At 34.6% G+C, this 25578-nt stretch overlaps 1 protein-coding gene and 3 non-coding genes across 5 annotated transcripts in view; all 4 read right to left on the reverse strand.

Annotated features, from left to right (window-relative positions):
* LOC128867546 (homeobox protein 5-like) overlaps nt 1–25578 on the reverse strand; it is a 276653-nt gene that overhangs the window by 170776 nt on the left and 80299 nt on the right. The gene's annotated exons all lie outside the window — the stretch shown is intronic.
* Trnan-guu (transfer RNA asparagine (anticodon GUU)) lies at nt 8172–8245 on the reverse strand. The gene has a single exon. It is a non-coding gene; the product is annotated as a tRNA-Asn (tRNA).
* On the reverse strand, nt 11523–11595 carry Trnar-acg (transfer RNA arginine (anticodon ACG)). The gene has a single exon. It is a non-coding gene; the product is annotated as a tRNA-Arg (tRNA).
* Trnak-cuu (transfer RNA lysine (anticodon CUU)) lies at nt 24155–24227 on the reverse strand. Its single transcript has one exon. It is a non-coding gene; the product is annotated as a tRNA-Lys (tRNA).

Consider the following 25578-nt stretch of genomic DNA (forward strand, 5'->3'; position numbering starts at 1 on the left):
ACAGACGGACGAAAAATTGACCAGTCCGTTATCATCCACGCAAACGACCCATTCAACTTGACACTTAATTAGTTTCCCAATTAAAAAATGACCAATGAGCTGAACAAAATCCAAAGAAACAACAACTAAAGTAGCAACACCTACAGAAAAGCAGTAAAACGAATCGCGTCGTCACGAGCACTAACAGCCCGACATTGCGTCTCGCTCGTGTGAGTGAGTGTGCAGTGTCGTGTTGCCTCTTGGCACCGCTACAGGAGAACAAAAATAAGACAAATGCATTTTTTTGTGGGTAATTAAATTATTCGTGTTTGCGTGCAATGGAATTTAACAACAACAGCAATAACAACAAAAGCCAAGTGTAGCATACAAAGTAAAGGAGAAAAAAATTAATTTTTTTTTATCGCTCTCTATTTGTTAAACTGACTACGCAGGCGACTTGTCGCTGTCATTTGATGAATTGCGTCGCAAATAATAATTTCGTATAGATTAATTACATACAAATTATTTGCGCGCTCACTCAACATGCCGCAAGTTCAATGTACTTTATGAAAATAACAGCGAAAATGCATTTTTGTGCGATTAAATTTTTCATTCATGACAAATGGGCTGTTGCGATGAAAAATGAACTGATTTTTTTTTTGTTTTTTAGAAAAAAGGTGCGCTTGAAAAATAATAAGAATATAGAAAAAATTATAAAAATTAAGAAAATATGGTAACAATAATTAAAAAAAAACCAAAACAAATGAAGCAAAAAAATTTTATTGGAAATATATATATATTTTTTTTTTAAATTATAAGAATATATTGTAGAAAAAATAATAATTAAAAAAAACCAAAAAATTTGAAGCAAAACAAATTTTATTGGAAATATTTTTGTTTTTGTTTTTTTTTTTTAAACAAGTTATATAAAAAACAAAAAAAAATATAGTTCTAGTACATACGTGCATATATGGTATATATATATATAAGGTGCACTTGAAAAATAATAAGAATATAGAAAACAAAAAAAATAAAAATAATAACAAAAAAAAGAATTTTTAAGCAAAAAAAATTTTATTGGAAATATTTTTTTTTTCGTTTTCTTTTTTTATTAAGTTATATAAGAATAAAGAAAAGATAATAATAATAATTAAAAAAAAATATTTAATTGAAAATTGAAATTTTATTCGAAACATTTTTTTCCGTTCTATTTTTGTTTAATAAATTATATAAGAATATAGAAAAAATAATAATAATAATTAAAAAAAAAAACTTTAAGCAAAAAAAAACTTTATTGGAAATTTTTTTTTTAGTTTTTTTATATAACTTATTAACCGACAAAAAAAATATTAAGTAATAAGAAAAATAATAAGAATATAGAAAAAATTATAAAATATAAAAAAAAAAACTAATAAAAATTAAATTAAAAAATTTTAAGCAAAAAATTTTTATTAGAAATATATACCATGTATGTATATACAATACATATATGTATATTTTTTTTAAATTATAAGAATATAGAATAAATACATAATAAAAATATATAATAATTAAATAAAAACCAAAAAATTTTAAGGAAAAAACTTTTATTAAATTAAACAAAAAAAAATTGTAAGCAAGAAAATTTTATTGGAAATATTTTTTTTTTTTTTGGTTTTTATATGACTTCTTAAAATATTTATATATTTTATATAACTTATTAAACAACAAAAAAATAATAATAATAAGAATATAGAAAAAATTATTAGAATTTAGAAAACATAATAATAATAATTAAGAAAACATTGAGCAAAAAAGATTTTATTGGAAATTTATTTTTTTTTTGTTTGTTTTTTTTATATAACTTATTAAAATATTTTTTATACAACTTATTAAACAAAAAAATTATAATAATAATAAGAATATAGAAAAAATTGTAAGAATATAAAAAAATAATTATAATTAAAAAAAAAGTTAAAGCAAAAAAAAATTTAATTGGAAATATTTTTTTTTGTTTTTTAATATAACTTATTAAAATATTTTTTATATAACTTATTAAAAAAAAAAAAAAATATATCCAATACAATTTGTTTTGCTTCAAGTTTTTTTTTTAATTATTATTATTTTTTTTTTATATTCTTATAATTTTTTCTATTCTTATTATTTTTCAAGTGCAGCTTTAAAAAAAATTGTTTGTGCTCATTTTCATATATATATTATATATACATACATATATGCACGCATATACTAAAAGTCTTGATTTTTTGAACAGCCCTCGCAAATGAGCAACGAGCCACAAGTCTTTAGTTACTCAGGCAGTCAAGCAGCTGTAAAAGCGCTAGAATCCAAAACACACTCGTCAAAAACAGTCACAGAATGTTTTAAACGTCTAAATGACGTTTCTCAATACCACAAAGTACACCTTATTTAGGAGCCAAGCCACAGGAATATAGCAGAAAACTGCGAAGCAAATGAATTTGCTCGAATCGGTACAACTCTTGATATCCAATTCAATAAACCGGTGATACCTAAGCCTATAGCCACTTGCAAATTACTCATAGATAGGGAAACCATCCACATAGTAAATACAATTTGGCAAAACCTCACTACATGCGAACTAAGCAAACAGACATGCCCGAAATGGCACAGGGAACGCTCGAAAAGCCTGCTGAGATTTAATAGAGAAGTCACAAAAAACGGATGGGTGTATTAACTGGCCATTGTTTAAGGGGTAACCACGTCAGAAGATTAGGACTTCCATACTACGATTTTTGTAGAATCTGTTTTAAGCGGTTATATACAGTTAGAAGGCCGAATAAAGCGAATTTTCCAGAATGAGAATGAGAAAACTTTTAAATTTATTGATCTAAAAATTGGTACACATATTATGTTATCTTTTAACTGTATTTTAAGACCTAATATATTAATATATTATATTATATAATAAAAAAATATTTATTTGGAAAGGAGCTACAGCTGATCTCCTCACAAATAAAACGTTTTGCCGTGACCACTATATCTCTGAACTGGATCCTCTGAAATTAAAAAACCAAACAGATTTCGTTAAAGTAATGTTAAATCTAGTAATTAATCGAAGGAATAAGCAAAATAACTCTTTTTTGACAAAATGACGGTTTCTCGTCCTTAAATTGTTAATAAAAAAAATACTTATCGGTCAGAAAAACTCTTCGATTAATTACTAAAAATTTATTTAAAAAGCTCGTGTTAAAATTTGGGACTAATCGCTTCAGCGGTTTTCGAGGAATGTTCGTCATCGACTTTGAAAAAACCATTTTGAGAAAAACGCGCTTAAAGTTTGAAAAGCACTTTCAAGCACTCTGAAATGCCTTTTCAAATTTGCGTGTAACTTCGAAAATATTCCCTGGGACGGTATAAAATATGTGTAGTCTTAAATACATGTATATTAAGAAAAATAAAATAAAATAACCAATTTTTTTTTAATTCTAGTTGCCTATAACCCCTTAACACAGAAGAAGCTTTCTTAACGAAGCTTTGCTCGTTTATAAAAGCTACCGAATGGTTTAAAAAGACCCATAGTACAAGGATATGTCCCAGTAGTAACACAATGTGTAATTCCAACAACCAACATATCTACCTACATACACCTGTTTGATGCTCATTACTCGAAAATTTCGAAAACTCGAGTTTTCTTCGATTTGTTCGAGCAATACTTATGATTATTTTGACTTTTTTGCCAGCATTTCTTTCAAGTTTTACAAATTATTAATACACAGTGCTACAGAGGGCTACTGGAAAACTAAACAAATGTTGGCAAATGAAATTTAAAATTTTTGTTTGGCTGCTCAAATTGTCCAAAAGTCCTACTTAATCTTCTTGAGCTACTCGTACTGCTCGGCACTCGGGTATCTAACGCATACAAATCAAGGCACATTGAACCGGTAGCAGCAGTAGAGTAGTTAACTTGATTTTTTTCTATTTATTTGGTCTCTAAATTTTAAAATTTCATTTACTGTTAATTTTTTGCTAATATATTTTGACGAAAACACAAAAAAACAATAGATTACTCTTGCTTTTTTTGCTCTGCTGTTACTACCTGTCCAATGTGTCTTGACGTACATATGTATATACGAGGGTCTATTGAAACGTTCGTCCAAAGTCAAAGAGATAGCACCTCTGGCGCTTATCGAGGTTATGTTTAGTTATTGACATCTCTTGGAAGAACGTACACCAAGTTTCAGCCAGATCGGATTTTTTGCATTTCTTTGTGTTTGGCATTCGTTTGCATTGAGGAAGCCGAGTTATTTTCAATAAAGTATTTTTTCATCACAAGGCATCAGCTCACGCCTCAACAGTTGTGGTCGCAAAATTAATGGAAGTAGGGTTCCAACTCATTTCATATCCCCCCTATTCTCCAGACTTGGCTCCCTCGGATCCCTCGGATTACTATTTCATTCCCAATTCAAAGAAATTGCTGATGGAAAAAGATTTTATTCAAACGAGGATGTGATTGCAGAAACGAATGGCTATTTTTCAGACTTAGACAAATCCTATTATTCAACAAGGACCAACAAACTAAAACAGCACTGGACTAAGTGTATTAGCCTACAAGGAGACTATGTCGCGAAATATAAAAGGTTCAAACAATTAAGGGGTTAAGGGTAATCAGAGGCCCGAAAAATTGTGATTTTCAATCTTTTTTTTTTTGCTAGTCAGTTGCTTTATTTTACAAAAATAAAAACATACCATTAATACATCATGTCTAGACTTGATTTTAGCAAAATTTCAACAAGAAAAATTAATAATTGTAAAAGTTATCGCTGTTTGTATGGAGCCCCTTTCTCCAGAAGTCCCTTGCAGTGATCATCACAAGTCCTTGGAGATTCATCTAAAATCAATCGAACAAGAGAAATTAGTTTTATTAGTTGATAATCTTGTGCCTGATCGAAGCTTTTTTAGTTTTTCTTTTTCAAAATTAACAATATGGCGGCCTCAGAAATATTTTTCAGATTTTGGAGAAAAAAAGCGACAATTAAATGTTAAAAAAAATCGAAATTGCTGAAAGAAAAAATCCTTCGATCAGGCACGAGGTTTTTATGTTCTTCACAAGCAGTATACATTTTATTGAAATCTACCAAACGGTTTTTAAGTTACAGAGATCACCAGTTTAAAAAACATAGTTGTGAGAAAAACGCATTTAAAGTTTTGCTATCGGCTCCGGAGCGGCCGAGCGCCCTTTGTTAATTGTTGAATAACTCGAAAAGTATTTGTTGGCCTCACTTCAAATTTTCACACAAAAAAAAAAATCAAATTTTTTGAAAATTCTGATTATCCCTAACCCCTTAAATAAATAAAAAATAAATAAAATAAAAAATAAAAAAAATTTGAATACATTTCTAAATTCTCCCTGTGCCAGCTAATTTTTAGTTACAGGATGATGCATCTGACTTTTGAAATAATTTAGTGCGGCTATAAATAAAAGACGCTGGAATATTTTTTAGCAATTACCATATTTCAGTTTTTGCAATGCCTTTGTATGGTTGGCGTAACCTTTATCTTTATTGGCGCTCAATAAAAAGTAGTCGAATGGAGACTAAAGGAGGATGTGCTCCCAATAACAGCAGCCTTTTGCAAAGTTTTGACTAATTTTTTTTATTAAATTTTTTTTTATTTAATTTTTTTTAATTTAATTTTTTTGCTTATTTAATTTTTTTTGTTCTAAAAAGTAAAGCACTCAGACACAATTAAGTCCATTGTGCTGCGCTCGAATTCCCTTTTTAATTTTCTTTAAATCTACTCGACCACCGAAGAAATCTGAGTAGATCTTGTGGTGCCAAATAGCCAAGGTGGTCGCTTTTTAACATATCAGTGCCAACGATCTCAAGCCTGATGCGAACGAAGGCTGGGCAGACGCACAGAAAGTAGTTCGCCGTCTCTTAAGGGATTACAAACGTCCAGAATTTTCAAAAAGTCGATTTTTAGTTGTTTGTAGATTATTATTCTTTATAGCTTTAGGCGTATTTCTGTGGAAGTCGATTGTAAAAATTCACCATAGATACAAAGTTATGGTAAAAAATGTAACTGCCCGATGAGAGTTTGATGCGCACATGTAGCTACCCTTCGTTTGAGGCAGCTGGTCGTTAAACTCGTTTTTCTCGAAACTACTTTTTTCGGCACGGTCTGCATGATAACTCTTACAGTTTTTAATATTTTTTGATACAGTGTTTTTTTTTTAAATATTCGAAAGCGTTTTCTCTATAGATTTGATTTTTGATATTTTAATTAAAAAATTTTAGAAACATATATTAATTAAAGTGCGACATTTATGACGAAAAACGCTTACTTTTTTGAAATTTAAAAATCCGGCTCGACGGGCTATAACTACTACTAACTCTATTTTAGAAGAATCTTTTTACTTTTTACAAATCCACCAACATTCCAAGGAGAAATGATGCAGACCGTGGAGCAATTTTTTTTCCATTGTACTTTGGGTCACGTGATTTTTTACATACTAATTTTTGTAAAGAAAAATTAAAATAATTTTGTTTATAAATTTGGAGTACCAATAAACAGTGAATACAATTTTTTTATATTTATTTCTATTGTTTTCCCTTCTAAACACAGTTTTTCTTTTAGCGCATTTTTGGCGCTGCTGGACGTATGTAACTCTTTAATCAAAAATACTAACAATCTAAACTATTTCAATTTCAAACGTTTATTAACAAAAAATGGTTACAAATTTAATCTTCAAAATAATAGCCATCGCTAGCGACACATTCTTCTCTCAGGCAATTTGTGCGTGCCGCGCCAAAAAAAAATTGGCCGTCTTTGGCCGCAAACCAATCATCGAGCCATTTTTTGGCTTCTTCGTGAGAATTGAAGCGCTGCTCGGAAAGTGCGTGGCCCATCGATGCAAACAAATGATAATCGGAAGGACCCAAGTCTGGTGAGTAAGCCGCACGCACCAGCGGTTCCCAATCGTACGTCTCCACCAATTCCCGGGACGCTCTTGTTCGATGTGGCGGTGCATTGTCTTCAAGAAAAATTACTTTGTGACGCCGATCGGCATATTCTGGGCGTTTTCGGTGTGAAGCGCTGTTCAAATCGGCCAATTGTCGTTGGTAGTGTGCACAGTCAACTGTTTCACCTGGTTTTAATAGCTCGTACCAAGTCATACTACGCTGATCCCAGAAAACACAAAGCATTGCCTTGCGGCCGAAGCGATTTGGTTTGGCCGTTGTTTTTGGCTTGTGGCCGGTCGGACTATACGATCGTTTACGCTTGGGATTGGAAAAATTCACCCATATTTCATTACCCGTAACGATTCGATGCAAAAAAGACTTCCTTTTGAACCGGGAGAGCAGCATTTCACAAGAGGTTTTTCGGTTCTCTTGCTGCCTTTCAGTCAGCTCATGCGGCACCCATCTTTCGGCCTTTAAAATCATGCCCATGTTTTTCAAACGTTTGGAAATGGTTTTTTGGGTCACTCCCAACTGCTCTGCCATCATTTCTTGCATTTGACCATCATCTTCATCCAGCAATGCTTGCAATTCGGCGTCCTCAAACTTTTTCGGTGGCCGGCCACGGTCCTCGTTCTCCACGCTAAAATCACCACTTCGGAATTTTTTAAACCGCCTGAAGCACTGTGCTCTACTTAGAGCATATACACCATAAGCTTCTATAAGAATTTGATGAGCTTGAGAAGCGTTTTTCTTCAATTGATAACAGAAAATCAACGATGTCCGCAAATCGTAGTTTGAAGGCACGAAATTCGACATTTTTAAGAACGACAAAAATGCATTGTTGTATGAAACGTAACAAACAATGAACTGAATATTGTTGAGAGATGCCAGATGAAAAAAACAAGACATTTGGGAAAGCTTAAAAATACTCCTACCGACATCTATGGACTAATAGCTGAAAGTCTAATTTCATAGGTATATCTAAAAAATTTGGACAATGTTTGAAACTTTGAGTTACATAGTTTTTGTTGTAGCATAAAGTACTACATATTTATAGAAAAAAAAATAGTTTTGTGCTTATAATTTCAGAGAACGTAAATTCATGAATTTCTCTGATAATTTCGAAACAGGGTTAGTAAGAGGATATTAAAAAATGCTAGGCGCTCGAATTAGTAGCGCTTAGAGCAGGTATAATAAAAATGTTTACAGAAAAGTATAAATTTACAACAACTAAATAAAATAAAATATCAGTTAAAAAAAAAAAAATTAATGCGCCCCCGGGTGGGCTCGAACCACCAACCTTTCGGTTAACAGCCGAACGCGCTAGCCAATTGCGCCACGGAGGCTGATGCTAATATTTTGACAAACGCACGTTTTATCGCTGGGTTCAGCAAAAAGCTAAGAATTCTAACCAAGAATTTCTGTGAACGTCAGGCAAAGGCGATTAACCCTTCACTGGGTGAGTCACGTAATCAGCACCTGCCATAATAACTAGTAATTTTCTGTTGAATAAAATTTTTTTATGAATGAAATGGATTTAATGTTGTGAAAAGAATTACACAAGTAAATCAAAGTGCGCATATTTGCGATAAAGAATTTAAGATAATAATTTTTCTAAAATTATACGCACGCGCTCGTAGATGCAATACAGCTATTAGTGTAATAGCAGCCAAACGGATCGCATTAGCAGAGCTAAGCTGACTCATAGATTATAAAGGCCGACAAAACTCCTATAGACTTTCAGAACCAAGAGCTGGTTGACAATATTTTTCTGGAAATTCTTGATATGCCGAACTCGCATTTTGCCTTATAAAACTCGCAACACTTCACGTTTTGCACTCTTTACCTCTTCTTGGCCTTTAAATTTAATTTCTACCGGTCTGTATTATTGTCAAACTCTACTTAGTTCACTAAAAGCCATCTGAGTAGAATCGAGTATTATTGTAGTTGAATTTACACATTCGCGTTGTTATAACTTTTTATGTAATTAATATTTCTGTATTAAACTTTAAAGAAGGGAGCATAGGACTTGTTTATACACAAAAATGAGGGTTTGAAATTATGCTTCAAAATATTTTTATTATTTATTATTAACCTATTTTTTAATAATTTTCAAATTTCGTTTCGTTTCATTATATTAGGTCAGTCCCTAAGTTCGTGCGTTTTTTACAGGTGGTTTTAAAATTAACAAAAAAGATGTTTAAAGTATTTATTAATCAAAAATATATTTTCCTTCATTATTTACAATGGCTTCCCAACGTTTAGGCAAATTTTTAATTCCCTGCTCAAAAAATTGTTTGTCCTTGGAGCCAAAAGATACTTCGATATCCTTTTTTATAGCTTCATTTGAGGAGTAGTTCTTGTTACTCATATGGTAATGAAGTCCACGGAAAAGGTGATAATCACAAGGTGCAATATCCGGAGAGTATGGTGGATGCGGCATTAGCTCCCATATTTGCGTCTATTCACTAAAGACGGTCGATTTTTTTAAGTGGGTTTAAGCTGATGGGAATAATAACACCGGCACACAAAAAAAAAAAAAAAATTGTCTGTACACCGGGCGCCACCTATCTACGGGCATCTCTTTCGACCTCCTGAATACGAACTTTAAGTCAGTTTGGGCCGTCCAACCTTCAACTTCGAGTAAATCGGAAAAAAACCCAAAAAATAGCGAAAATTCGATCTTTTGGCAAAAAAAAAAAAAAATTTAGATCTAAGGAAAGCATAATTTTTATATATTTTGACCCGTTACATACTAATTTCGATCGCACTTAATTCATAAACTTTTTTAATTCTAAAAAAATTGTAAAATATCCTTAAGAATTGCAAAAATCGGAGAAAATTGGGATAAAAAATTTGGTAAAAAAAATTTTGACATTGACAAAGATTTTCATGTAATTTAATCTGCTCGATCTGATTCTGCAATGAATTTGGCCCATAGTCCCCTCAAACATTCATAAAACTGCAAAAAACCGCCTTGGGCTAACGGCGTGTGTGCCGTCATGGCAGGTGCAAGTGATGAGTACTTTACAATGCAGGGATTCAGAAACTCAGTATCGGCGTCTGGTCAGGGTCAGAAATATCCTTGCTATCTATGTTTGTGGGCTAGCAGAGACAGAAAGAATCACTATGTGAAAAAAGAATGGCCTACGAGAGTGCAATTAAATGTCGGTACTCAAAATGTAATACGAACACCATTAATTCAGCCTTCAAGCTATCTGCTACCGCCACTTCACATCAAATTAGGCCACATGAAAAAATATGTCAAAGCTCTGGACAAGGATGGTGATTGTTTTCAGTACTTGAGAGAAAAGTTTCCGGCGATAAGCGATGCCAAATTAAAAGAGGGAATTTTTAATGGACCCCAAATTAGAACTCTATTTCAGGATGCTAATTTTATAGGTAAAATGAATGATACGGAGAGAGCACCTTGGGTAAGTTTAAAAAACCTGTGTCATAACTTTTTAGGAAATAATAAAAGTGAAAATTACAGAACAATAGTCGAAGAATTAGTGACAAATTACAAAAACTTAGGATGCTTAATGAATCTAAAATTACACTTCCTAGCTTCCCACATCGACTACTTTCCTGAGAATCTTGGGGAGTACAGTGAAGAACAGCGAGAACGTTTTCATCAAGACCTAAGTGAAATGGAGACTAGATATCAAGGAAATTGGAATATCAACATGATGGCAGACTATTTCTGGACACTCAAAAGAGATATACTCGTACCAAAAGATAATAGCAAACGAAAGAAAAATCCTCTCCGTAGATTATTTGAAAATAAAAGAGTTCGATACCACCGGACAACAGTTTGAAAGTTAGGAAAATCATTCTTCTAATTCTTTTTATACGTCATTTTCATAGATTTTAGAATTTTTTTGAATTTTAAGATTTTAATCTTGTATTTTGTTAATAAACAATACAATCAATTTATTTAATTGTGTTTACAATTTTTTTTTTCAATTTTTTCAGCAGCAATTTTCTGCTATTTTATCCATTTTTTGCTATTTTTGCTATATTATTCGAATTTTCGCAATTTTTTGGGGTTTTTTGCAATTTACTCGAAAGCGAAGGCTGGACGGCCCAAACTGACTTGAAATTCGTATTCAGCAGGTCAAAAAACATGCCAGTGGATAGGTGGCGCCCATTGTACAGACAACTTTTTTTTTTGTGTGCCATTGTAATTAATATATCGATGGTTTTTGAGAAAAGTGACATAATTCAAAAATACAAAATACTGAGGTGGGTCAGCTTTCTAGATAATTGACGCGCCATTTCGATCACCTGACAAAACGACACTAACGCCATCTCTCAGAATTGCTTCAAGATTCGCTTATGACGCTTTTCCAGATAAAAATATATAAACTCTGTAGTTGATTTTTGCTTTTAACGGCAGAACTCCGAATTTGAGTTAATTTTGAGTTGTGTCGCTTTTCTCGAAAACTATCGATATGAAACCTCAAAAACAAATTGTGATTTAAAGGCATCAAAACAAAGCTACGGTTTGGCGTGCAGGGTTAAAAGAGGGATTGAAAGTGTTTCTTTTTTAATGATTTATTATTAAATATAATATTAAAAAAAGGGGGAAAAAATAAAAAGTTTCGAACACATCATGTGAAGCGACCCTGCCAGGAGTCGAACCTGGAATCTTCTGATCCGTAGTCAGACGCGTTATCCATTGCGCCACAGGGCCAATTGTACAAAATTTGCCAAAGTGCTTATATTACACAATCGACTTAGAAAATAAATCTCCAACAGTAAAATAGAAGAAAAAAAAACAAAACCGTGTAGGTGCTAAGAACTAGCGAGCAATCAAAGTGCGGTGGTATTCAATTCCACTGGATAACAAAGTTGCAAGAAATTTACTGAATTATAATATTATATAATATATTTTTGGTATGTATGTATGTATATAATACATGCAAATGCTAATTTATAGATTTGCAGACTAGACGCAATTCAAGTCCAAATATTTTCGCTGTTGTGAGCAATTTGGAAAATTCCTCTTCATAGCTGATTAGTTGGCACTGACTTCCACAGCGCTTTTGTGCGCAATTGGCAATTGCAGTACCTGAGGCCATTTCCAGAAGTAATTCTAATACTTCCTTGATTTAAAATAAAATATTTAAAGATTTTGACTATTTCAGATGTCACTATTTTTCAGCAACAGAATTAATTTCTTACAATTTTTTCACTAACCTTTGAATTATCGGCCCATTCGCGTGATTATTTCCTCCAAAAAATCACGAATTTTGGGATGTTTGGGTAGTCGAAAAAGTCTTTTTGTATTTCTGATCAAACTTCAACTCATTTTTTTTATATTTATAATGAACTTTATTAAACCAAATATGTACCATATGACCACCTTTTGCCATTTTTCTTCTAGAGACATTATTCCATCAGTGTAAAACTTTTGTGGTTTCTCGGCGAAAAACTGCGACAAGTAATTTTCATGGAAGACGACACCCTTTCTGCTGATCAGTTCTGGCCGTTTTTTTTCGATTGCTCGCTTCAATCTCATCAGTTGTTGACAGTAAAGTGTAGAATCAATCGTTCGAGCAGGCTGGAGCAGCTCATAGTGGATGACTCCTTTCCAGTCCCATCAAACACACAGCATAACCTTTCGAGGCGTCAATCCTGGCTTTGCGACCATTTGTTGAGCTTCACCACCCTTGCACCATAATCTTTTTCGCACATTATTGTCGTCTTTGATCCACTTTTCGTTTCAGCAAAGAATCGCAGATGTTAATTTGGTCCATTATATTTTTCACAGACAAATCATGTGGTACCCAAACATCGAGCTTCTTTTTGTAACCAGCCTTTTTTAAATGGTTCGAAACCGTTTGATGATGAATGTTTAGTACCTTGGCGATGTCATGGCATCTTATGTCCTGGTCAATCTTTTCCATAATTTCATCGACTTTTTCAACGATAGGTCGACCGGAGCGAGGTGCATCTTTCACATCGAAATTTCCAGAACGGAAGCGAGCGAACCATTGTTGTGCTACACGAACTGATACAGCATCGTCTCCGTAAACTTCACAAATTTCATTGGTGGCTTGCGTGGCATTCTTCCCTTTTTTATACAAAAATTTCAAAATATAGCGAATTTCTTCATTATTTTCACTCATTTTTGAACAGCTATACATTTTTTTCAACTTCTCCGAATTAAATTTTTTTTTGGTTCAATGAAGCTTAAAATGTCGCCTTTCTAACACCATATGATATGACACAATGTGATTGGTAGCACTGGAGATAGATGACTCCAACGACATCTATTGACAAAATACGAAAAGACTTTTTCGACTACCCAATATTTTTACAATAAATTTCAATAATTTGAACGCGTTCTTGTTTCGTGTGAAATTGTACATCTTTCTTACTTGACAGATGTCAAAGATGATATAAAAAAAGGTACCGTCAGGGAGTTACTCACTACTGACTTCTGCGCGTCACTTTTGAAAGATAATAAAAGATTGATCAAAATGATGATTTTCAATCATTTTTTTTTTGCTAGTCAATTGCTTTATTTTACAAAAATAAAAACATAGCATTAATAGATCGACTTGACTTTAGCAAAATTTCAACAAGAAAAGACAATAATTGTAGAAGGTATCGCTGTTTGTGTGGAGCCGTTTTCTCAGGAAGTCCTTTGCGGTGAACATCACAAGTCCTTGGAGATTCAACTAAAATCAATCGGACAAGGGAAATAGAAAAATTTTATTAATAGATAATCGTGTTCCTGATCAAAATTAACAATATGGCGGGCTCGGAAAATATTTTTCAGATTTTCGAGAAAAAACCCGATAATTAATTGTTTAAAAAAACGAAATTTTTGAAAAAAATCCATCGATCAGTCACGAGCTTTTTATGTTCTTCACAAGCAGTATAAATTTATTGAAATCTTCCAAACGTCTTCTAAGTTACTGTGATCACAAGTTCAAAAAACGCAGTTCTGAGAAAAACGCATTTAAAGTTTTGCTATCGCTCCTGTGCGACCGAGCGCCCTTTTTAATCGTTGAATAACTCAAAAAGTATTTGTCGGATTCACTTCAAATTTTCACACAATATTTTTTAGATAGTTTACTTTAAGAAAATGCAAAAAAAACTGAAATTTTTTGAAAGTTCTGACTACACCTAACTCCTTAAAAAACTGGAAAAAATTGTACGAACTACCGGGCTAAGAATTAATACAGGGAAAACGAATTTTATGGTCCGCTTTAAGACATGATGACCTGCTAATCGGAGACTATGCATTCGAGATGCGCAAGAATTTAGCTATTTGGGTATCAAAATATCAACCAATAAGGATATGTCATTGACAATTAGTGACAGACGTTTTAGCGGCAAATAAGTCTTATTACTCTAATTTGAAACTGCTTAAGTCAAAATTATTATCTCGCGCTCGAAAGTTAAGGATATAATTACAAAACTCCAGGACGGTACTTATCGAATAAGATAACACGAAACTGTGTTAAGAATGCCCAATCAGAGAACAACTCGAAAGGCAATAGAGTTGCACCCTGTTGGAGGGCGAAGAAGAAGAGGCCGCCGCAGAAAGAGATGGTACTAAGACGTTGAAGATAGCCTTGCAAAACTGAACGTGCGGCGGTGGAAGGAAGTAGCCTTAGATAGAGATGAATGGCGAAAAGTTCTGAATGAAGCCATGGTTCACCAATGACTGTCTTGCTAAGAAGAAGAAATCCTATCTTTATATATTAGCTTCATTTCGTACCGCTAGTTTGTCAGGTTCTGTAAACGTAGATTTAATAAAATGAAAAGTTTGTGATACTATATTTCTTCAAATAATTTTTTGTGATTTCATTCATAAGAAACTTTCGCAAAACATTTTAAATTTGTGAAAATTCAAATAAAAATTCTAGCTTCTCTTTTTCTCCTTCGTTTTTTTTTTGTGAGGGTAGTGCGACGGGTTTCCTTGCTCTGCTGGTATAGTATATTAGGTGAAGCTCAATAGCCAGCTATTTACAGCTGATTTTTCTCGATTTACCTATTTTCACAAATAAAATCTAAATATTTTCATCTATGAAATGTTCATTGAATTACCTTAATTCTTGCAATTGTGAGTGAACATCAAAGTTGAGTACAAAATTAAAAAATTAATTACCTCAATTATAGGGGACCCGATGGTCTAGAAATTTCAAAAAATCAATTTTTTGTTTTTTTTTTTCAATATTTCGAAAGTATCTTAAGAATATTCTGTGAAATTATCATGCGAAAATTCACAATATTATAGCTTCTACAGCCCATTTACTAGGTAGAGAGCGGTCCGCGCGCTCCTGCACCTCAAACTTTTAACTCATTTATCTCGTAACGACTTTTTTCGGCCTGGTGTTGTCAATCGCATCCTATGAAATTTTAATATGTTGTTCACAACATCAATGGCTATCACCCTTAGAATCATATTATTATTTCAATTATTTCGTATTTTTAGAGTGTCAAATTCAAAACCTCGACATTTTGTCAATTTTTTTTTTGCTTTTTATTTTAGTAACGGGACATACAGTCATACTGATTAATAATTTTTTTGAGTTTTGTGTTTCAGATAAATAGAAGAGCCAAAATGGACTACACCGTCCAGGTCCAATTTTTCGGGAGGGTCAACTTCAGAGCCATTCTTAAAATGATTAAAAATCAAACAAACATTTTATTTAATTTTTTTAATTTTTGTATTTAAAAGAAGTTAAGTGAAAAGCCTAAAAAATTTAAATATAGTTTTTAATTTTTTTATTCTAAAAACAAAAATCTTAAAAACACCCTAAATTTTCGAGTTTTAGTCCACCGGATAAGAAAAGATAATGTTTAAAACTGTACTAAGCCTGTCTGATTCAGACACTCTTCAATTAGACCTCAGCAACGTCTTGACATGGTGTGATAGGAATCTTCTTCTTCTCTTCTTAATTGGCGCGATAACTGCTTACACGATTATGGCCGAGTTTAACAAAGCGCGCCAGTCGTTTCTTTCTCGTGTTAACCGGCGCCAATTGGACGACTTCCTCCTCCTCTGCTACCACTAGCTGGTACCGCATCGAATACTTTCAAAGCCGGAGCGTTTGTATCCATTCGGACGACATGACCCAGCCAACGTAGCCGCTAGATCTTTGTCGTCGTAAAGCTCATACAGCTCATCGTTCCATCGTCTGCGACATTCGCCGTTGCCAACGTGCAAAGGTCCAAAAATCTTACGCAGAATCTTTCTCTCGAACACGCCAAGCGTCGCTTCATCGGATGTTGTCATCGTCCAAGCTTCTGCGCCATACGTTAGGACGGGCATGATGAGAGTCTTGTAGAGTGTTAGTTTTGTTCGTCGATAGACGACTTTACTGCTCAGTTGCCTACTTAGTCCAAAGTAGCACTTGTTGGCAAGAGAGATTCTACGTTGGATTTCAAGGCTGACATTGTTATCGGTGTTAGTGCTGGTTCCTAAGTACACGAAGTCTTTTACAACCTCAAAAGTATAACTGTCAACAGTGATGTGGGTGCCGATACGCGAGTGCGCCGATTGTTTGTTTGAAGACAGGAGCTACTTCGATTTGTCCTCGTTCACCACCAGACCCATTCGTAGTGCCTCTTTATCCAGTTTGGCGAAGGCAGAACTAACAGCGCGGTTGTTAAGGAAGATGATGCCGATATCATCGGCATACGCCAACAATTGTACGCTCTTATAAAAAATTGTGCCGGAGCGATTAAGTTCTGCGGCTCGTACGATGCTCTCCAACATCAGGTTAAAGAAGTCACATGACAGCGAGTCACCCTGTCTGAAACCTCCTTTGGTATCAAACGGCTCGGAGAGGGCCTTCCCAATTCTGACGGCGCTGCTGGTGTTGAGCAAAGTCATCTTGCAAAGCCGTATTAGTTTTGTGGGGATACCAAATTCAGACATCGCGGCATAAAAGTAACTCCTTTCCGTACTGTCGAATGCAGCTTTGAAATCGACGAAAAGATGGTGTGTGTCGATTCTCCTTTCATGGGTATTTTCCAAGATTTGGCGTATTGTGAATATTTGGTCGATGGCAGACTTTCCAGGTCTAAAGCCACACTGATAAGGTCCAATCAGTTGGTTGACGGTGGGCTTCAGCCTTTCACACAATACTCTCGCTAGAACCTTATGGGCGATATTTAGAAGACTAATCCCACGGTAATTGGCACAGATTGCGGGGTCTCCCTTCTTTTGGATTGGGCAGATCACACTTAAATTCCAACCGGCAGGCATGCTTTCATCCGACCATATTTTGCATAGGAGCTGATGCATGCACCTTACCAGGTCCTCGCCGCCATGTTTGAATAGCTCAGCCGGCAGTCCGTCGGCGCCCACGGCTTTGTTGTTCTTTAGCCGTGATATTGCTATTCTCACCTCGTCATGGTCGGGTAGCGGAACGACAGTTCCGTCGTTGACGATTGGGGTATCGGGATTCTCACATTCTCTGTGACATACGCAGCTATCACTGTTTAACAGGTTCGAGAAGTGTTCCCTCCATAATTTAAGATTGCTCTGGATGTCATTCACCAGTTCGCCGTCTTTATTCTTACAGGAAAACGCCCCGGTCTTAAAACCTTCTGTAAGCCGCCGAACTTTTTTTTAGAATTTTCGATGTTCCGGTTGGCTGGCATCTCAAGCTATGATAGGAAACTATATTACTTCAACTAAATATTCAAATATGCTTTCATGTATCATTTTCTAAGTCAAAACATTTCATCTCTACCTCATATTTTATAAAGAACTCGCGCCACTTTTCAGTTTCTTAGTCATTTGAATTTTGTCATTCTTCACTTGCCTTCATTCGGCGTTTTGCCTCCGATTTTACGGATCCTTACTCTTTGAAGTCACTATTTACTTCACTCGTACGATCCAAGCTGAAGTATGCCGTTTTTATTTGGACGTCATATCATCAGAGCTACATCAGTAGACTTGAACGCATTCAAAAGAAATTTCTGCGTTTTGCTCTCAGATCTGCGAACTTCACTGATCCGATTCCGTATGCATGCAAACACCTTGCATTACTAACTTTAAAATCGTTACAAAGAAGAAGAAGAAGTATACTTTCACTCTGCTTTGTTTTCGATGTTCTAAATGGGGCAGCTGGCTTGCCTTTACTCTTGGAGTGCATTTTCACATACCGCTAAAAAATCTTCGGAGTAATGATTTATTCTCTCTAGAGCAGGTTAGAGCTGTTTATGGCTCGAAAGCACCTTTGATTAGAACATTGAAAGAGTTTTACCAGATTTCAAGTATTTCAAGAATGCACTTGCAGCAAAGAAAGGGAGCAGAGAGGAAAATTAGTACCCTTTTGAAATATTTTTTTTCTACATTTCATGACATTACTGCGCTAATGGCAGTTCATAGCTTCTCATTCGTTAGGAATTTACCAGTTGCTCTCCGTGCACGTGCATCCAATTTAGCACATTTGAGTGAACCTAAATGGACAGACGGACATACAAATTGATGTCGCTTCGCATCGAGTTTGAGAAGTTCGAATTCAACAAAAATGTCACAATAAATTGATGATTTGTAAAGCAAAACAATGAATTGAATTTCACTAATAAACTTTTATGAAAGCGTATGCTTGTTTGCACTGTAAATATGTAGATACATATGTGGTATATATGCCCCTTTCCATTACTAACATTCACATAAATAGGCGCATTTACATACTTAACGTCTCGACACTAAATTTTTGATGTTTTTCAATGGTCAATCTCAATGCAAACGAGATAGCAAATTGAATGAAGTTGGCAATTCATGTTACGCAGTATTTTAAGTCATGAATTGCCAACATCGGTGAAGCAATGAGTTGTATTTTTGCATGTTTGACAGCCTTTTGGTGTTGTTTGTGACGCTCACAAAGGCAGAAATTTTGATAATTTTAGTGTTCCAAATTGTGCATTTCGCTTCTTTGCAGAAAGGGATTCATGCATTATCTCGGCATACTTCTCTCCCCTTCTTTGCATAAATTAAAGAATGCTTTGAAACAATCAAGAGCGCGAACACAACGCACTGGCTTAGGTGAGAGGTGAAATGTTTGAAGTGCCACTCTGGCGCTTCCCAAGTAGCACTAAAGCGCCGTACTGGTGTACTTGATGACATTTTCAAAATGACGATAACAGAATAAGGAACTGCCGCCACTTCAATCACTTCAATCAAATTTGAGAGTTATTTGTATAGTTGTTTGAAATGAACAATTAATTGCCGAGATGTTAAGCTACATACACACATACATACATATACACATGTGCAAGTGCATAGCTGAGTATGGAGGAAGAGAGCCGTATTGTTTTGTTTATTTGCTTCTCTGCAATAATAACTTTTGCATTTTCATGAAATTGCTTTGTTGTTTTGTGTTTCAGTAGGTTAAGTTCAGTCATTCGCCTCGAATAATTAGCAAACGCACAACAAAAACAATAAATAGTAAAGCGCACTGGCCACTACGGCTAGTTAAACTGATTAATTCAGACCCAAGCAAACCAAACAAGTAAACATTTTAAATAAAATACAAATAAAATAAAATGAGAAATGGCTTGCTTTGAATTGATTTTGTAATGAAAAACAAAAAAAACAACAACAACAAAAACAAAAACCAAAAAAAATAATAATAAACGGAAGGCAGCGTAATCACTTTAAAATAAAATTGTACATACAACAACAATAGCAAAAAAGTTATGGCATTGAAAGCAACAAATTACAAGCCATGCGAAATTAGCAAAAATCCATAACGTTTAAATGGCAATGAAAGTGTTCGTTTTTTGTATATATTTTTTACCATTTTTAGTTTTTTTATATTTTTTTGATTTATTGCATTCAATTTTTGATTAATTCAATTTTGCAAAGCCACCTAACAATAAAATTTCAATTACAATTTAAATAAAAAAATTTATGCATATGACTTTAAATAATAATCGATTTTTTATAAGGGGTGGTATTTTTAAAATAACAAAAACAAAAAAAAAAACAATAATATTGCAGAGGCATTTTTTGTTACTTTTAGAATTTATTAAATTTTTCTTTGTTTTCGTTAGTCACACAGATGAATGGACGTCCGTGAGGAGACAAATCATCAGCTAGAGCACGAACGGCTTCAGCTCTTCGTACATTTCCGATATTTATTTATTTATTAATCTTCAAAAATTTAACAAGCAAGCCAAATTGAGGAGTTAATGTAACGGGTGTTTATTTTTTTAGCTGCATGAGAACTATCGAGTTCGATAACCATGGTTTGACAGCTGAGAATGTCAGACTGTGTTGACATTTCTGTTCAGTAAGGTTCCGCAAGTCATCATGTATCGTTTAAGGGGTTACATCTAGTTAGAAGCCCTGAAAAATGAGGTTTTTAAAAAAATTTTCCTGAGAAAACTTCTGAATTAATTGTTTTAAGCCTTTGTACACATATTATGGTAACTTTGAATAATATTTAAAAAAATTTTATTTGCAAGAATAACAGTTTTTATAGATGCTACAGCAGATTTCCAGGAACCCCTCCAAAAAATAACGTTTTACGGTGACCACTATATCTCCGAAGTGGATTATCTAAAATGAAAAAACCAAACGGATTTGATTAAAGTATTGTATATTCTTGTAATTAATCGAAGGAATAAGCAAAAAAAAAATTATTGACAAAATGGCGGCTTCTCAAAAAAAAAAAATCTATTTTTTGGAATAGTTTTGGCCTTAAATTGTGTATAAACAAAAAAATGTTTATCGGTTTTAAAAAAGCTTCGATTAAGTACTAGAAAATATAGTTCAGAAGCCGGTGTAAAAATTTCAGGCTAACCGGTTTAGCCGTTTCCGAGAAATCGTGGTCACCGACTTTCAAAACACAGTTTTGAGAAAAACAAGGTTAAAGTTTTAAAAGCTAATTTAAAGTGCTCTGACGCGTCGTTACATTTATGCGTATAACTTCAAAAATAATCTTCGGAATGACTTGAAATTTTCATAGTGTTTACTTAAATATATGTACATTACAAAAATGAAATAAAAAAAAAACGATTTTTGAAAATTCTAACTAGATGTAACCCCTTAACGCCAGCACAACGTTTGCAAATTGTGGAAATTTACTTTGAGGAGCTGCCGTTATGGTGAATGGCGAGCGCTATCGAGCCATGCAGACTGAACTTTTGCTTCCAAAAATTAATCAGCTAAACACCGACGACATTTGGTTTCAACAAGACGGCAACTTGCCACACGGCGCATTTAATAATCGATTTATTGCTATATTCAAGCCCCCATTGAAGTCATGAAAAAGTAGTCAAAAATTGGACCGATCGAATCGATCATGTAAACTCGTAGCCGAGGCGAACATATGCCAGATATATGTAATATTCGAAAAATAAATGCCATGAATTTATCTACTGCATTCCAACAATATGTTTTTTTTTTTTGTATTATCATTTTAATTTCTCAAGCCCTAAAAAACATCCGATACATATTATCATCAATGTAAATAACATTCTAAGCACTTAAATTAAGATTTTTTACAAAATTTGATTTTCAGAAAACAAAATCAAGCAGGTTCGAATTAGCAATAGGTTCATCCCTCGCAAAAATGTTATAAGACATGTGTTTTTGTTGTGCTCCTAAGTTTTACACATTTATCTGAGTATTTTTGCTATTAAAATTGGCATTGCTGCATATAAACTTGTTCGTGAGAAATAACTTCCTTTTACTGAGTACTAAAACCTGAGATTGTTTTCTGTGATGCCAACAACACGCAAAAATCCACAGCGCAAAGTTTCATCATCACCTCCAAAAACACCACAAATCGCCACATCGGCTGTAATAAAACACGAAGAGCAGCTAATCTCCATCATCGAGAAGCTAACAACCGTAGTGAAGAGTAATAGAGAGCTATGGGGAAAGGTTGGTTGGTTAGAGTGGTGATTCATCCAGAATCCAACTAGCGCTTCCGCACCATTTTATTGCCACATCCTCGTTACCAAATTGTTTAACAGTTATTTACAGCAGGACTATATCCAGTCTGTGCGGTTTAGGAACCTTATTAGGTTGTTGACTTCTAAGCCAGACAGCTGCTCGAGACTCTCGAACAGCGGTTTGCCCAGGGTTAACATTCTGTCCTTCCATAGGGCAGGGCATTCACAGAGGAAATGGAAGATTGTTTCTTTTTCCCCCGGTTGTTTACAACTATGACAGTATGTGTTATAAGGGATGCCCATTTTGGCGGCTTGTTCTCCGATAGACCAGAAGCCAGTTATGACTGCCGTAAGTCTACAGGTGTCCCGTCGTTTCATGTTTATTAATGTCGACGATTGCTTGAGGTTGTAGGTGGGCCATAACGTTCTGCTGATTTATGGGGAAAGAGTCATGCAACAAATCTGTGAGTTAACTGGGGAAATCTCAGTTTTAAAACTTTCTATAACCGCTATTGCGACGAGAGTGACTGAGGTTGAGAACTCTTGCGCCAAGGTTAAAAATATGCATTAAGAAATTGTTGCTACTCGCGTCCGACTCATTGAATAACAAAGCAGCGCAGTCGCCACCGAAATCGTAATAAACGGTATCTCTGAAGTTGTTGGTGAGAATTTGCCTGACATCTGCAGTGCAGCGCAATACAAAACACCGCCACTGCGGGAGGCGGTCAGATTGCACGCACCAATCGTCGTTAAAGGGTTGTCTTCATATGACCCGACACAGCTCTTTAAATAAATTGCTGCCTAGCGCAAGTCCCGCAAAAGATCTCTTAAACTCTCTGACATTGATCAGCCCGGATATGGGATTTTATATGTGCATGAGAGTTAACCAAAGCTCTGTGATGCTTTATTACGATTTTCGATGTGGATCATCAAGACAGCAGTGCATTGATATATCGGATTTTTGGTATATCGGACTCACTCGCTCGCTAAATGATTGACAATGGTAAAAACCTACACCTTTTTATTCAGTTGATATATTTTTTCTGTAGTTGAAAAGTTCGAGATTTTAGTGCTTGTCTTTCTTGGCCCAGCGTTAAAACAAAAATGATCCATATGTCATGTGGACGGGGCCCGATACGAGGGAAAGGAAGAGCGCAATCGTTGGGTTTATTATTATTATGCATTGCTATACCTAAGCCGTGATGGCAAGCCAATAGAATTGAGCAAGTTTCATGGTCACTTATTTCCGCATCGTTACACATCGAAATTGCGGCAATACCTAAAAGCAAATTACAGTGGCTAACAACGAAATAATATTTATAACCTGGGAATGATAATTAAAGCAGCACCAGAAAAAAAATTAATTTCATTTTCATGAACTGTACAAAAAATTCTTTAGACTATCTACCAAATTTAAGTTGTATGTCTGCTGGTATGTGACACCAAAAAAAACGAGTACATAGCGATCGGTCAAACTTCCCCTCCAAATTGTTGTCGCCTCTGAACAGAATGCCTTATGAGGAGACTTATCATGCGCGGAACGCACTCGGCGATTCGACATCAAGGATTGCTCGTCAGGTATGGTAAAAAAAAAAAAAATGTTGAGGGGAACTTTGGATTCTACATCATTTGTATTGTGTTTCACTAAGCTAAAGCTGAATTTTGAGGCTGCCGAATTTGCTCAGAGCCGTAAAACGGTCTGCTAAGAAGTACACCTCTAAACATCTTTTCACCATGATTCGGCATTGGCTTTTAAAGAGAAGCTCTGCCTACAGTGAAAACTCGATACAGCGAACCTTGATAAAACGAAAAAAATCAATATAAACAAAATGTTTACTGTGTCCCCGGAAAAAAATTTTTTTTGCTAAATTTCTTATACAAAAATGCTCCATAGATATATATAGTTTATATTTTATTGCTCTGAAATAATGGTATGTTGATATTTAGTTGATTTTGAAAATGGTCTAAGTCATGTAAAGCTATAAAAAAGCAATTTTGTACAAGATTTATACAAAACTTAATAATAATAAACAATTTTTACTATTCAAGACCATAAAACAGCTGAAAAAACACATGTGTATGTATGTGTGTTTGACAAAATTGAAAAAAAAATACGATCGGTCCATGTATGGATCCGGAACCCACAGTCTTCGTGGTATCAGCACGACGCTTTGATCAGTATGAGCTTATGCATAGAATAAATATTGAGCCATTCCATGTGTATGGACCTTAGTATCTTGGATCATAACATTTTCTGAGCAATTGCTCCACCTTTACTATCTAAATTTGATTAAATTTTTATATTTGTTGATTATGTGTTTAAATATATAATCAATACCACTTTTCTTATTTCGTATAAAAGAAAATACTTGCGCCCAACGTGGGGCTCGAACCCACGACCCTGAGATTAAGAGTCTCATGCTCTACCGACTGAGCTAGCCGGGCAACTGTATATTTGCTGGCCAAAAGTGTGATTGGTTCGGTGGCAAAAGACAAATTTTTCAGGATCGGATCGAGATATATAAATCTGATATATAATCCAAATATACATACGAGTACATATCTTATTTATATATTATATATGTATGTGTGTGTATGCATATAAATGCGAAAATTTCTTTTTTGTGCTTAGTTTACACATTCCTGCACTCATTCAATGAAATGTTGGTGTTATGTGCATGCTTAGGAAGGTTTACAAGTTCACTTATACCCGTTAGGTGGCGCTGGGAGCGAAAAAAATATTTCAAAAACTCGTATTTGTATTCAGAATATATTTAACTTAGCTGCATATGAAACAGACGTCTGCTCCTCATGTTAAATCTACGGACGCCCGAGATATGCGCAACCTACTAAAGACACCTTCGATTCGCCACTTCTCTGCTCGCTATGTTTGGGCTCTACTCGCTTGATGAAAAATTTGCATGTGAAAGCAACAACAAAGTTATCGAGCAGGAATCATCACTAGCGAGTGTGGTTATACCTCAATAAACTGGTATAAGACATGTTCATGTGTACCACTTGCTTCATCGATTCGCCAGGTACTAACGCTCGGCGAAAAGAAGACGCCTTTCATCTCATACAGTTGGTATAACTCACAATATTCAATGCTGCCAACTCTCTTTTCTGATACTTTCTCTCTTCATTAGACTGTGTTCAGACACGACAACTTTTGTTTGTGGCAGCTCGTAACTTTTGGTAGAGAGGTCGATGGAGAAGGGCAAAGAGTTGCTCGTGGTCAGCCAACATGCTTTGTGTTCTCGCTCTTTTTAATATTTTTGTTGAATGTAGACTAAAAAGAAAAAAAAGAGAAATGCAAGCAACTCGATTAGCCGTATCTGAACGCAATCGTACTAATACTCATTGAGTGCTTCTAAACGTGTGCTTATTTGTGCCAGTTGCTTCAGCTAATCGTCACTCGCTAACGCATGGCGAATTGAAGACGGCCATAGTATTCGGTCGTTCATGAGAAACGATGCTGCCACGTCGGAGAAAAAACGCCAGAAGCACGGCAATGAAAATCAGAATAACACTAAATCAGATTACTGACAGTTATTGGATTGAAGGGAACGTTAGGACGTATTTTAAACAAAAAAATATTTGAATTCATTTATTAAAATATAAGTTTAATATTAATCAATTATATATGCTCCGTTATGTGCTACAACTTGTTGCCATCTTTCAGGTACTCTATGAATCACGGTTTTGTAGATGTTTTCGTGCTTGGAGTAAAAAAAATAGTCAGCAACTGCCTTAGAAACACTTTCAAAAGACTTGCATTCTTTTGCCATTAGATCAT

This window comes from Anastrepha ludens, chromosome 6 (genome assembly GCF_028408465.1).
Source record: "Anastrepha ludens isolate Willacy chromosome 6, idAnaLude1.1, whole genome shotgun sequence".
NCBI classification, from domain to species: Eukaryota; Metazoa; Arthropoda; class Insecta; order Diptera; family Tephritidae; genus Anastrepha; species Anastrepha ludens.